This window comes from Mus caroli, unplaced genomic scaffold, assembly GCF_978045245.1.
Source record: "Mus caroli unplaced genomic scaffold, Mus_caroli_1 scaffold_11, whole genome shotgun sequence".
In the NCBI taxonomy this organism is placed as follows: Eukaryota; Metazoa; Chordata; class Mammalia; order Rodentia; family Muridae; genus Mus; species Mus caroli.
The window spans coordinates 1,514,590-1,529,759 of NW_028227266.1; positions in this window are offsets into that span (position 1 = coordinate 1,514,590).

Genomic DNA, 15,170 nt, shown 5'->3' on the forward strand with positions numbered 1-15,170 from the left:
AGAGGGAAGAAACGTAATGGTGACATGATGGAATTATAACATAAAAATTAAGAACATGGTTTAAAAATTACAACATACTTTGACATGCGACATAAGACAGAGAACTGTGCTACTTTATTAATATAGCCCAATAACATATATAAATATATATAATAATTTTAATTTGCTTCAGTGTTGGTTTTAATGCCCATTAAAGCCAAAGCACTCAACAAAAGTTTTCTGTATTGTGTTTATCCAATAACCTTGATCATTTATCCAATGTTTATATGTTAAAATTGCTATTCAGTTATTCTTACATTGATATAAGTATTCCTTGTCTCAATTCTAGAAGAAAATATTATCTTTTGAATATTATTTGCTTTCATTTATGAAGTGTGTGGCTCTGTTTTGTATGAGACATGTGTTTTTCAGTGACAAAGCCATATGCTGATGGACAAGTGACAAGAACTAATTTTCAGAATGATTTTTTTTCCCTTTCTGTAACAAGAGTTGTGTTTTCCAAAATGTGTCTAAGGATAACATGCCACCTACAGGGGGCTGGAAAGATGTGGTAGCAATTTAAAGAAGGTATTCTTCTCAGTGAATAAGTTTAGTTTTTAGCATCCAAGTCAGTTGACTCAAAATGTCAAGTAACTTCCATTCCAGGAGAATATGGTGTGGCTTCTGGCTTTCATGAGTACTGCGATCATGTTCAGTGACTTCTCTCAGAGATACACATATATACAGAAATAAAACCACATCTTTTTAAATTGTCATATACAATTTAAAGTAATGAAACAATTGCATCTATGTGCCTACTACTGAATGCATATAAAATAAAATTATTTTGTATATCACTTTATATTTTAATGACATATTAGCATATTTAGAACACTGTACTTACAAAGGCTTGCCTACTGTTTTAAGTACCTTGCCTTAGGTATAAAATTTTCATAGCCTTCTTTCTATTCAATGCATTTGGATCAGTCTAGAATTAAAGTCCTGTTTGTAAAATTTACTTAATTTCTATAATATATTTAGCACACAGTTGATTCTCTTTAATGAAAAACTTTGTTCATAGACATTGGTAATAAAAGTGTCACTCATTTATCTGATAATCATTCACACATTTCCAGAGTTATTAAATAATTCATCTTCCTTTGCTGACATCTTTAAAATGTCATAGCAGTAGACACACAGTTTGGATTTAATCGTTTTTCTCTGTTTTCTTAAAGATATATTCATATATGTGCATGTGAGTATATTTTACACATGTTCAGCTGTTTGAATAGGTCACAAGAGGTTGACATATCTTCTGGATTCTGAGCTATGGGAGCCCATGAGCTGTTAATGTGTATTCTGGGAACTCACTTCATATTTTCTGGAAAAACAGAAATCATTTTAACTACTAAGCCACAAGCAAAGTCTATCATATTATGCATAAACATAAAATGATCGTTGATTTACAAGAGTCACGCACATTCTAGGGGAGTCATTCACAGTCTGTGAAGCTGGTGTGAAGGCTATCAGTTGGAAATGAACAATGTGGTCTGCATATTGCAAGCTAAAACTTAACGATGCCTATCTGATTAGATCTTATGAAGAAGCCCAGCTGGACAGTCAGGTCTCTGGTTCTCTGTTTTCAGTAGGTTGGGCTGAATGTCAAGACTTATGGGGCATCAAATCCCACAGCCCCCTGATCCACTGTGCAATGTATATGGTGCAGTTGGTTACAAAAGCAGGCAGCCACACACCAGGCCATTTTTGCTGTTCTCTTTAGTACCATGTAAAGCAATGAATATTTTATTCATTGTATTCACAGAGCAGAAAAATACTATAGCTCACTCACATCTTCATGACAAAAGCTAGAGGCAAATCTAATGGATCCCACAGAGGGTTGGATAAAGAGTCCAGGAGCTCCATTTCCCACCTGCCCTCACCAGGACCGAGGTCAGTATTTTATAAATAGTATTAAAAAATACTGATATTATTCTTTAAGACCTTAAGATAAAGGAAGTAACAATCATAGGCACAAAATACACAAACACTGACATAATTCAAACAAAAATACAAAAAAATAATAAGAAACATAATGGAAGTACAAAAATTATTTTTGTGAATATTCATACATAAGTAAATAACAGATCAAATGATGATCCTATGAGCAATATACCCTCCTTAAATACTCTGTTTTTATTATGTAGTTTAAAAGAGTTAACTGATAGTTTACGTGCATACCAGGGAGGATTTATTAGCATGACACCAATTCAGTTCTGTGTTAGATTTGTGCCCCTGCTATCACAAGTGGCACTGGGCTAAAACCACTGCAATATAAAATGATTTAAAGTAATTTACCAAATGACAGTATCCATGGTGTCAATGTATGCCATTCCATCCTAAAATCTGACACCTTTACATGAACATGATGATCCATTCATTAAGCTGTTACAGTCCCACAGAGACCAGAACTCAGCCACTGAGGAGATAAATGATTTTTAATTATTCAAGAATTCTCTGGAGACCCCCACAAAGCAGAGAATAATTAGGAAATAGTCAAATCTAAACCACAGAATGTAGAAACTTGGGCATCAGTGAAGAAAATGACAGTTGTTGGTAAGGCTTCTCATTCAATCCTCCTTGTTTTATCCCAGCCTGGATATCTAATTTCTTGAAGTGATATCTGTTAATTTCTTCTATGGCAATTTGAAGTCAGCAACTACTACTGCTAACTAAATCTTCAGTACTCTACTGATTTCCTCACACACACACACACACACACACACACACACACAGTATAAATATCTAATGTAGATATTTATGCTAAATTCTCTAAAACAGATAAAACTTGATCAATACCCAAACAAGATGGACTCACATGGCAACACAGTTTAGCAGCCTGGAATGGTGATTTGCTGACATTTCAATGAAATGAAAAGGACTTGCCCACACCATACAGTTTTTCATGAAGTTGTGCATCTCACTTTTATATATGGTTTTTCGATGAAAACATAATTATTCGCTCGTTTACAATTATTGAGAGCACTAAGGTTAAAATAATTTGAGGTCAGTATTTTGAATTTTATAGTATTTTCCTTTGTGTTTTCATTGCTTCCCTCTGTGAGGATGAGAGGAATCGTATAGAGAGGGATCTAGGGATTGGAGAGCATCTAGAGGTCAGTCAGAGAATCTGGCCTGCACACATATCCCTTGCTCTTTATTCAGCTGCATTTTTAGAGCTCTAGAATGTGTTCCATGTTTTTTCTTTCTTTTATGAAAAAAAGATATTTTTTGTCAAATATATTCTGATCATGGTTTGTCTTCCCCAACTCTTCTGAGATTACTCCCACCTTTCCGCCCATTGGATTTCATGCTCTTTCTGTCTCTCATTGGAAAACAAACAGGCATCAGGAGAACTTTATTGTTATAAAATAAAGAACAAACAAACCCAGAAAAAGAATGAGCCAAAGAGAAAGCACAAGATATACATGGAGATGCAGAGACACACATGTTCATACACACAGGATTCCACAAAAGACAAAGCTGGAAGCCATAATATATACACAAAGGACCTATTTACAGCTAGGCACAAGGCCTACCCTTAAGAGTACTTTGTAACTGCTGCAAGTCTTCATTGAAGAGAGCTGATTTCCATTTGCAACTGGCTATTAGTTGGAAGTAGTTTCTGGGTTAGTGAACATTTTTACTTCTCTAAGTGCTGGGACCCTATCTGGCACAGTCTTTGAGAATCCATATGTGCCTATGTCTTCTTGTGTGTGGAAAACCCTATTTCCTTGGTGTTCTCATCCCTGCTTTCTCTTTCAATCTTTTTGCCTCCTCTTCTGCAGAGTTCCCTGGGTCCTGAGGGGAGGGATATGAGGGAGACATCTCATTTAAGGTTGAGTATTTCAAGGTCTCTTACTCGCTGCATATTGTCAATCTGCGATTAGCTGTACTTGTTCTCATTTCCTGTGAGAGGAAGATTATCTGATGATAGCCAAGGAAGGTACTAATCTATAAATATACCAGAATGTCATTAGTAGTCTATGTTGTGACATTCTTCATGAGAACAGTAGTATTTGCTTTTCCCTTAGGTCTCTGTCTTATCTGGTCACCAGTTCTTGGCCACTCAAGCAGAGTTAGTTATGGGTTCCACCTAGTGCAAAGGGCCTTAAATCCAAACGTTATTCATTGGATAATCTCAAAGTTTTGTGACACTATTTCTGTACTGGGTTGGCCTGAAGCTGCTTATATTCTGATGATAATTTAGGCCCCTGAAACTGGTTGCCCCAGAGATGAGAGAATCTGCACATAGAAGCTAGCTAAATAACCCTGCCTCAGGTTAATTGTGATTGGTAAATAAAGATGCCAACAGCAAATATCTGGGAAGAAGACGCATAGATAGGTTGAGGTTTTGGAGGCCTGGGTCAGAGAGGATTAGAAGGGAAAGAGGAGGATGCAGCCACCATGGAATAAAGGAAAAATGGATAAGAAAGGAGAAAGGAGAAACAGTGATGAGTCAAGGGTCAAGGGAGGGGCTCTGAGAACTGCCCAATTGGAACCAAGAACAGGGCATATGGAGCATAGTAAATACTTCGTAATAACTCGGGGTTATTGATAGGAAAATAGATTCTAACACCACAAAGGGTAGGAACCTGCTTAGCTATTGTTATGTTTAAGGCTTATTAAAAATATAAAGGCTGAGCATCCAGGAACTCAACTACCAAAGATGAGATAGAAAGCCAGGGGCTGGGATTTATTGTGACATTTCTTTATCAGAACAGTAGTATTTGCTTTTCACTTAGATACCTGTCTTATCTGTCTTATCTGGTCTCCAGTTCTTAGCCATACAGGCAGTGTTGATTATTGGTTAGTGTTGTTCCACCTAGTACAGAGGGCATTAAGTCAAAAATATTCATTGGATATTCCCAAAGTTTTGTGACACCTTTTCACCAGCATATCTTGCAGGCAAGTAAGTCATCATTGGAGAACAAAAGCTTTGTAGCTGGGTTGGTGTTTATCTTTTTCCTGTGGTAGCATACAGAGTAACTTCCAGCACCACAAACACTAGATAGTAGGAGGAAAGGCTCAAGGTAGGAACCAACTCAACTTCTTCATGTTCAATTTGCTGTGTAGGTTTCACCTTCTGCAATAGTTCCTTACTATCTACTTATAAACAGCAACCTATAGTCTTGAAAACAGCCTGGGTTGGTTGAGGGTTTCCATGGTATTCTTTGACCAAAAACCCCAATCACAGTACTAGAAACTTCATTTTGTGACAGGAAATGTCTAGTTGTGACTCTTTACTCCCTGTCATTTGGGAATCTCATTCAGATCAGCTCTATACACATATATATTTCTGGAAGCTTCTACTTTATTGGTTTTACCCACAAACTCACCAAAGGCCCTTAATTTTACATGTGTCCCACCTGTATTCCCACTCTCATCCTTTCTTTCCTCCCCCTCCTTGTTTGATTCTCCCATTTCTGCACCTCCATCTGTTTATAGCTATGCATTCTATTTCCCTTTCCTAAGGTGGTTCAACCCTCTCACCTATTTCCTTACTGTATATATAACATCTATGGTTACATAGATTGTAGCCTGCTAATCAAACACTTACATCCACATATGAGTGGATGTTTGTAATCTTTATTTTTCTGACTATGAATTACCTCACTCAGAAAAATCTTGATATCTCCAACACTTCTGTGTGATTTTCATTATTTCAATTTTTTAACAGCTTATTAATATTCCATTGGGTAAATTTACCACATGTTCTTTGTTTATACTTCTGTTAATGGAATTTAGGATTTTACAATTTCTGGCTATTATATTCATATAGCAGAAATGAACATGATTGAACAAGTGTATCTGTAGTAAGACAAAGCTTTATTAGGGTATAAGCCCAAGAGTGGTATAGCTGCATTTTGGGGGTAGATCTATTGCCTGCCTGCTTCCTAAGGAACAACCACATTGATTTCCATAGTGGCGGCACAAGGTTGTACTCCACCAGGCATGGAAGAATATTTTCTTTACTCTACATCCTCACCTGCCTGGGATAGCATTGGTTTTATTTATCTTGGCTATCCATGTAAGAAGTCTCAAAGCATTTGTGATTTGCATTTCCCAGATGATTAAGGATGTTGAACATTTCTTTAAGTTTTTTAACTCAGGTACATGATCTTTTCTTTTGAGAATTCACTGTTTAGATATTTAACCCACTTTTAAGTAAGTTGTTTGTTTTCTCAATGTCCAGTTTTTTTTGAGCTCCTTATGTATTTTAGGTATTCACTTCTATAGTGTGTGCTACTGTTAAAAATCTTTTCCCACTTGTTAGGCTGCTGCTCTGTGTGGAATGACAGTTTCCTTTGTATATATATATATTTTTTGTTGTTGTTGTTGTTTATTTCAAATATTGTTGATTTTAACCCCCAAGTTTTATTATTTCTTACTCCTTCTGGGTAGTAAGAAGTTTCGTACTACTAGCACTTTCAGGTATGCCATTACAAATATGGGGTCTCTCCAATATCTTATGTGGTACTTAGTGCTTTTTGCTTACCTGCTAGCTATGAACCATGTTCATTGTGCCCCATATCTTTGGGTATGTTGTGTATTCATTTTCATTTAATTCTTAAGAATTTTTAATTTCTTTCTTGTCATTTTTATTCAATAGTGAGTTGATCAGACTTTTGAATTTGGCATTTTTCTGTTGTTTCCCTTGTTGACCTTTAATTCACAGTGGTTAGGTGGGATGCTGGATGCTATTTTTGTATGTGTGACTACTTGTTTTGTTTCCTAATATGTGGTCAATTTTGAAAAAAAAAAGTGCTTCTGAGAGTAATATATATATATCTTTGGGTGAAATGTTCTGTAAATTATTATTAGTTCCATTTGGTTTTTGATGTCATATAGTTCTGGCATTTCTCTGACTAGTTTTTGACTAGATGATCTATTTTTAGTGAGAGTGGGATACTGAAGTCACCCACCATCATTGCGTGTGGGTCAATATCTGATTTTAGATCTAGTAGAGTTTCTTTTACAAACTTGAGTGCTCTGGTGTTTGGTCTGTAAATGTTTAAAATTATAAGATCCTCTTGGTGGATTTTTCTTTTGATGAACATATAATGTTCTTTCTTATCACTTCTGACAATTTTTGGTAAAGTCTATTTTGTCAGATACTAAAATGGCTGTATTGGCTTGCTTCTTGGGTTCATTTCTCTAGAATGTATTTTTGTTTCCTTATATAATTAGTTGATATCTGTCCTTGATTGTAATGTGTGTTTCTTGGATCCTGTTCTCAAATACAATCCCTTAGTTCTGTGGTTTTGTTCAGGAATTCAAACCAATAAGGTGAAGTGTTATCTATGAGCAATGTATATTAATTCCCCTTATTTTGTTGTGGTGATGTGGGTTTTTTTACCCCTTTGTAATATACTTGTTTGAGATTATATTGTCCTTGTGTTTTTTGCGTATGATTAACTTCTCTATGTGAGGTTTTACTTCTACTACCTTTTATAGAGCTAGATTTAGATAAATATTGTTCAAATTTGGTCTCTTGGAATGTACTTCTTTCTCCATACATTGTGATAGAAAGTTTTGCTGGATACAATAGTCTGGACTGACATCTGTGATCACTTAGATTTTGTGAACATCGATACAGGCTCTTCTGAGTCTCTTTTAAGAAGGCTGGTGTCACACTACTTAGGTCTGTCTTTATGTGTTATTTGGTTATTTTCCCTTCCTGTTAATATTCTTTCTTTGTTCTATACATGTAGTGTTTTAATTATTAGGTAGCATGGGGAATTTCTTTTTCTGTTTTTTTCTGTTTGGTGTTCTATATACCTTTTCAACCTTCTTCAGTATGTTAGGAAAAATTTCTCTTATGATTTTTTCTAAGAATATTTTCTGTACCTTTAAACTTGGGATTCTTCCATTTCTTATATTCCTATTACTAGTAGTTTTATTCTTTTCACAATGTCTCAGATTTCCTGGATGTTTCATGCCTGAATATTTTTTAGATTAAAACTTTTCTGTGATTGGTTGATGTGGACTGGCCTCGGTCTGCTCCTCAACCCACAGGAGAATCAGCGTCCCTGTACAGGTGGGCAGGGAGTCGGCAAAAAGTGAAAAACAGACATGAACACAAAGGAGTGTTGATCTGAATGTAATTTCTCAAAGCGAGCTTCAGACTTATGTTAAGGTCATCCAAGGTACAGTGAAGTTACCCGATGCAAAATGACTGTTACAACAAAACAAAGGAATGCATACATAAAAGCTAACAGGAACCAACTGGGATAAAAATCAATGTTAACAGCTGGGATCAAAAGCAGCCCCACCTAAGGTCAGCTTATTCTTAGAAGCTACAGGCAAAGGCTTCAGGTCCTTGGCATAGTCCAAATCTAGTCTATTGTATAATCCACCTCCCCCTTAGGCTATTGTAAATTCCTGTGTATGGGAGTGACTCAGCTATTGTTCTAAGTATTTACTCTAGTTCCTTCTTAGATCACAACCTTCCTTCTTCCTAGGCCATTGTAAATTCCTGTGTATGGGAGTGACTCGGCTGCTGTTCTAAGTATACTTTTTAGACTAGCCCTGAGATTTCTAGCTCTATACCAGTACATTGTAATGCTTGTTTTCTTTCACTTTCTCTCTGTCAACACTTAAGGCTTTTCACGTTCTTACAAAGATTAAAGCCCAAGGTTGGCTCAACAATTTCTTAGGATATTAGAACACTGGAAGAGGCTAATCTAACTTAGCTATATGTCAAAATCAATCCTTAGAGGCACTTATAATAAAACAATATTGAAGGAAAGCACACAGATCCGTTCACTGACTAAAGCAAGGACAGATATGGAGCATTCGTTTTACAGGATGCCATGGTTATGGAAGAAAATAAAACTTGAGACCCGTGATTCATGTAATTTATGTCAAATAGCCCAAAGAGTTGTTTGTGAGCTTTGAAGCCTGGGACTGAGAATGTAGCAGAACAGGCCAGGACATGCCCGGGCAGGCCCATTAAGACATTCCTGGGGCTGCTTGGCCACAAAGATAAAGAGACATGTCTGGACTGGACTGGTGCCTCCCTATGTCCTGCCCTTCTGATGTAGGTTAAATGTTAACCAGATGCTCTGCTGTTACCTCAATCTGCATGTACAGTCTGCAGATGATTAAATGAACCAATCATGTGAAACCACGCCAATTCCTCCCCCCAGTCCCAGACCCTTTTCTATAAAAATCCCTAGCTTTCGAGCCACATGGCCAATAACCGCTGTCTCCTGTGTGAAATACATGTTGGCCCGGAGCTCCATCATTAAACTACCTCATGTGATTGCATCAAGACAGTCTCTTGTGATTCTTTGGGTGCACGCTGACTGGGGATAAGAGTGGGGATTTCCCCACTAGGTTCTTTCAGTTCTAGGAGATTAAGTTTCCATGAACTTTTCCCTCGGGACTGTGTCCAAGCTTTTGGGCCTGTCACACAGGCACTACTAGAGTAGGTGTGGCAATTGAGATACCCATTTCTTCTTGGGATTCTCTTTTCAGTCTCTTGAATTTTATTGGTGATACTTGCTCTTGATATTCCTGCTTGAGTTTCGTATTTTATTTTATTTTATTTTATTTTATTTTATTTTATTTTATTTTCTGTTATCTCTTAGTTGTTTTTACTTTATTTATTCAGCAGCCCATGAAAAATGCTATATACTTGAAGTATAAAACAAGGCCTTCAGGGGCAGCTGTAGTATGGTTGTTGGATACTCCTGCAGACATACTGTCCTAGTGGTTATTTAGTGTCTTCTGCATGAGGCATCTGCATTTGAATAGATTATAATTCTAGGTTCTGATATCTGGTCTTCTGTGTTTTAGGTGACTGTTCTATTTTTTTAGTTTGTGTTGCCTTTTCTTTTTCTTAGAAGAATGTTGAGGCAATCCATTTCCTGGTAGATAATGATTCTCAGATGCTACCATGTATGAGCACTAGAGAGTCCTGAGGAGAACTTGTTTCTAGGTATTGGGAGCTGACACTAAGTAATAAAGATCGACTAGAATTTGAGTCTGGAGGTGAGAAGTTACACAGGAAGAAGGAACGCTGAGAGTGCCCTGGAAATGGGAGCAAAGAGGAAAGGTAGGCTGCAGCAAGTGGCTTGCTACAAAGCTGGGGTAAGACTGGGTTACTGGAATTGCAGGACAGTAGAGTGAAGGTCATCTGCATGATCCAGTGGGCATTGTTGTATATCTTGATTTATGCAAACCTGGCAACTTTCTGGTTAATAAGGCAGTATAGAGAACTATGCTTTCCTATGAAGTAGCATATTATCATGTGATTAAAATGCACATATATATTTTGAGAATTTTATGAATTTTATTTTCTTTGCTTTTTTAGAATTTGGGCTAGAAATCAAAATTCAGGGGCTTTAAAGATGACTCAGCAGTTGAGACCACTTATTTTGTGGGGACTGGGTTTAGTTTCATACCAACTTGGTAATAAATAATTATCTGTAAGTCTAATTACAGAGTATATGATGCCCTGTTCTGATATTCTGGTTTTTTTTAATTAAATATTTTCTTCATTTACATTTCAAATGCTATCCCCAAGTCCCCTATACCCTCCCCCTGGCCTGTTCCCCAACCCACCCACTCCTGATTCCTGGCCCTGACATTCCCCACTAATGGGGCATATGATCTTCGCAATACCAAGGGCCTCTGCTCCCATTGATGGCCTACTAGGCCATCCTCTACTACATATTCACCTAGAGACATATCTCTCGGGGAGGGGGGTACTGCTTAGTTCATATCGTTGTTACTCCTATAGGGTTGCAGACCCCTTAAGCTTCATGGGTACTTTCTCTAGCTCTTTATAATTAAGGGCCTTGTGTTCCATCCAATAGATAAATATTCTATATTTCCCAAGCATTGGCATAGACTCACAAGAGAGAGCTATATCAGGGTCCTGTCACTAAATCTTTCTGGATATGAAATAGAGTCTGGGTTTGGTGGTTGTATATGGGAAGGATCCCCGGGTCGGGCAGTCTCTGGATAATCTTTCCTTCCATCTCAGCTTCAAACTTTGTCTCTGTAAGTCCTTCCATGGGTATTTTGTTCTCCATTCTAAGAAGGAATGAAATAGCCACACTTTGGTCTTCCTTCTTCTTGAGTTTCATGTGTTTTGCAAATTGTATCTTGGATATACTAAGTTACTGAGCTAATATCCTCTTATCAGTGAGTGCATATCATGTGGGTTCTATTGTGATTGGGTTAATCGGGATGATATCCTCCAGATCCATGCATTTGCCTAAGAATTTCATGAATTCATTGTTTTTAATAACTGGGGAATATTCCATAGTGTAAATGTACCACATTTTCTTTATCCATTCTTATGTTGAGGGATATATGGGTTCTTTCCAGCTTCTTGATATTATAAATAAGGCTGCTATGAACATAGAGGAGCATGTGTCCTTATTACAAGTTGGTAAATATTCTATTCCCGGCTTTTAGTGGGATTGATTCAAGTTTCTCTCCGTTTAGTTTGATGTTGGCTACTGGTTTGCTGTATATTGCTTTTATCATGTTTAGGTATGGGCCTTGAATTCCTGATCTATCCAAGATTTTTATCATGAATGTATGTTGGCTTTTGCCAAATGATGGTTCTTCTTAGCGGTGAAAGCACTAATTAATTATATCAAACATTAAGAAAGTGATATAATAAAATTGACCACTATTCACAGTTTTTTTTTTACAGAAAAAACATGAATAGAAATAATACATAAAAGCAGATTAACATTGTTCTTTCATATGTGCAAAGAAAAGGCATAATTAGAATATTAATGTTTCATATTCTATGTTGCCATTCAGTCAGCTGGCACCTCTTCTTTTTCTCTAGACACACCAAAGCCAGAGCAATGAATATCTCCTGAAGAGGATCTATATACCTTAGGGGTCTTATAAAAGATAATAATTCACAAGATGAAGGGCTTCTCCTCCTACTGATAACCAACTCGACCATCCTCTGTTAGATATGCAGCTAGAGCCTTTTGTTAACATTTTCCCTTTATTATCCTTTGAAGGGCTGGATTCGTAGAAAGATATTTTGTGAATTTTGTTTTGTCATGGAAAACTTTGGTTTCTGCATCTATGGTAATTGAGTTTTGTGGGGTATAGTATCCTGGGCTGGCATTTGTGTTCTCTTAGGGTCCTGGATAGATAGCATCTATCCAGGATCTTCTTGCTTTCATAGTCTCTGGTGAGGAGTCTGGTGTAATTCTAATAGGTCTGTCTTTCTGTCAGAGACCATCCGGTGAGAAAGCGAGCCCTTCACAATCTCCCTAACACACCAAATGGCCTCGTGCTAGGAGCTGGTTATCACTCCCTCATCCCTATTCCCTTCTTGGCACCCGAGGCTGTAAAAGCTGAATTATAGTCCCCTCTTCCATATCTCTTCCTGAACTCACATACCATCCAAGGACATGAGTTACGCCTGAGCCCGACCTGACACCCAAGGCTGTCAAGGAGGATCTATGTTCCAGAGATAAGATGCAGAGTGCCCGCTGCCTGGCGCCTGACTTTGGCCCCCATGTCAGTAGATGCCCACTTCTTTGTTCTTTGTAAAATTCCCTCTCGAACCCTCCCCTATTCCCCTCGATGTATGCTTTAAAATCGAGGCACCTCAGCCTAATAAACGAGACCTTGATAGGTACCATCTTCTTGGACTCCTGCTTCTCTTTCTCTTCCTCCCATTTCCTTCCAGGTTTGCGGTCCCCCTCACACCCATGAATAACTGAATCCCACGGGATGGGATACCTTTCTGTGTTACTTGACTTTTTTTCCTTATTGCTTTCAATATTCTATCTTTATGTAGTGCATTTATTGTTCTGATTATTATGTGTCAGGAAGAATTTCATTTCTGTTCCAGTCTACTTCTTGTATGTTCATGGGCATCTCTTTCTTTGGGTTTGGGAAGTTTTCTTCTATACTTTTGTTGAAGATATTTACTGGCCCTTTTAGTTGAAAATCTTCATTCTCATCTATACCTGTTATCCTTACGTTTGGTCTTCTCATTGTGTCCTGAATTTCCTGGATGTTTTGGGTTAGGATCTTGTTGTATTTCCATTTTCTTTTACTGTTATGTCGATGTTCTGTATGGAATCTTCTGCACGTGAGATTCTCACTTCCATTTCTTGTATTCTGTTGCTGATATTTGCATTTATGGTTCCTTATTTCTTTCCTAGGGTTTCTATCTCCCTTTGGTTTTCTTCATTGTTTCTACTTCCATTTTTAGATCTTGGATGGTTTTGTTCAATTCCATCACCTGTTTAGTTGTGTTTTTCTGTAATTCTATAAGGTTTGTTTTTTTTTTGTTTGTTTGTTTGTTTTTTTTGTTTTTGTTTTTGTTTTTGTTTTTTTGAGACAGGGTTTCTCTTTATAGCCCTGGCTGTCCAGGAACTCACTTTGTAGACCAGGCTGGCCTTGATCTCAGAAATCTGCCTGCCTCTGCCTCCTGAGTGCTGGGATTAAAGGCATGTGTCACCATGCCCGGCTTCTATAAGGGATTTTTGTTTCCTTTTTAAGGTCTTTTACCTGTTTAGCAGTGTTTTCCTGTAATTCCTTGAGGGATTTTTGTGCTTCCTCTTTAAGGTCTTCTACCTGTTTAGCAGTGTATTTCTTTAAGTGAGTTATTAATGCCCTTCTTAAAATTCTCTACCAGCATCATGAGATATGATTTTAGATCCAAATCTTGCTTTTCTGGTGTGTTCTGGTATCCAGGACTTGCTGTGGTGGGCGTACTGGGTTCTGATGATGCCGAGTGGTCTTGGTTTCTGTTAGTAAGATTCTTTCATTTGCCTTTCACCATCTGGTAATCTTTGGTGTTAGATGTTCTAGCTGTCTCTGGCTGCAGCTTATTCCTCCCGTGATTCTTTAGCCTCTTTCAGCACTCTTGGGAGACCAACTCTTTCCTGAGTTGCATTGGTCAGAGCACTCTCTGTAGGCAAGCTCTGCTCTTGCAGGGAAGGTACACAGAAGTCTGGAGCTCAGATTCACCTCCTTTCATATTTCTGGGGTCTGAGCCCTCCCTGGAGGCTGACTCTCCTCTGGCATGGAAGTTGTCCAGTGGTCTGGTTCTCAGCTCTGTCTCCTGAATGAGGATGAAGGCCTGAAGGAACCCTGTCCAAGAATCTTCGTTGCTTCTACTGCCCATGTGGTCTCCTGCGTAGACTGGTGTCAGTTATCCCAAGATTCTGGGTGTGCTAGGGCCTGCCATTTTTCCTTTAACCCTGTTGCTGCTAGCACAAGACCCTCTGGGTTTTTTGGAACAGATGTTGCATTCCACTCACCAGTTATCTCAAGACCCTGGGTGTGCTTGGGTGCCTGCAGTGTGGAGAATCCTCTGGGAACCTTGGTACCCTCCCCTGAGATCATGCCCAAGATCAATGTGTTGATTTTTGTGTTAATTTAGGGACATATTTTGCAATCTTTATTTTTCTTCAAATACTTCTTTATGTTAGCAGTAAACATAATATATATTGTTTTGGCATTTTATATATATTTATCTTTGAGTGTGTTGGTATACTCTTCTCTTATTTCTTCCACTTCACCAGTCACTTTTCTGTGATTCTAATACACATCTTGGTGGTTGATGCTTTTTGTTTCTGTCAACAGTCTTCCTTCTGCTTTCAAGTCACAGCTATTTCATTAGGCTCTGTTTTACCTACCCCACTTTAAAAAAAATCTTTTCTTGAACTGCTTTCATAATGTATATGCATGTTTGTGTGTGCTGGTGTATGGCACATGTACATACACTCAACTTTCCCCCCACAACTCACACAATTTAAATCTTCATATCACATATTAGTGAAAGCCTTCCTAATAATTAGCATATTTTCATCCTTAATCTCTCTTTAACGAAATTATCTGGAATACTCTGATTTTCCTAAAAATGCCACCATTTAAATTTACTTTACAGATAATTGAAACTTAGCTGTGAACATGTGTCATGCTGTTATATGTTGATTAGTGCCCAATTGGTTGTAAATTTTGGCTATGGTGAATAGTACAGATCTTTCTGTAGTATGTTGCATTTGATTCTTACAAGTATATACCATTACATTCAATAGTGAGCTATATTGAAGACTGATTTTTAGTTTTATAAGGAATTTTCATATAGAATAGCTATATTAGTTTACAATCCCATCATCAGTAAA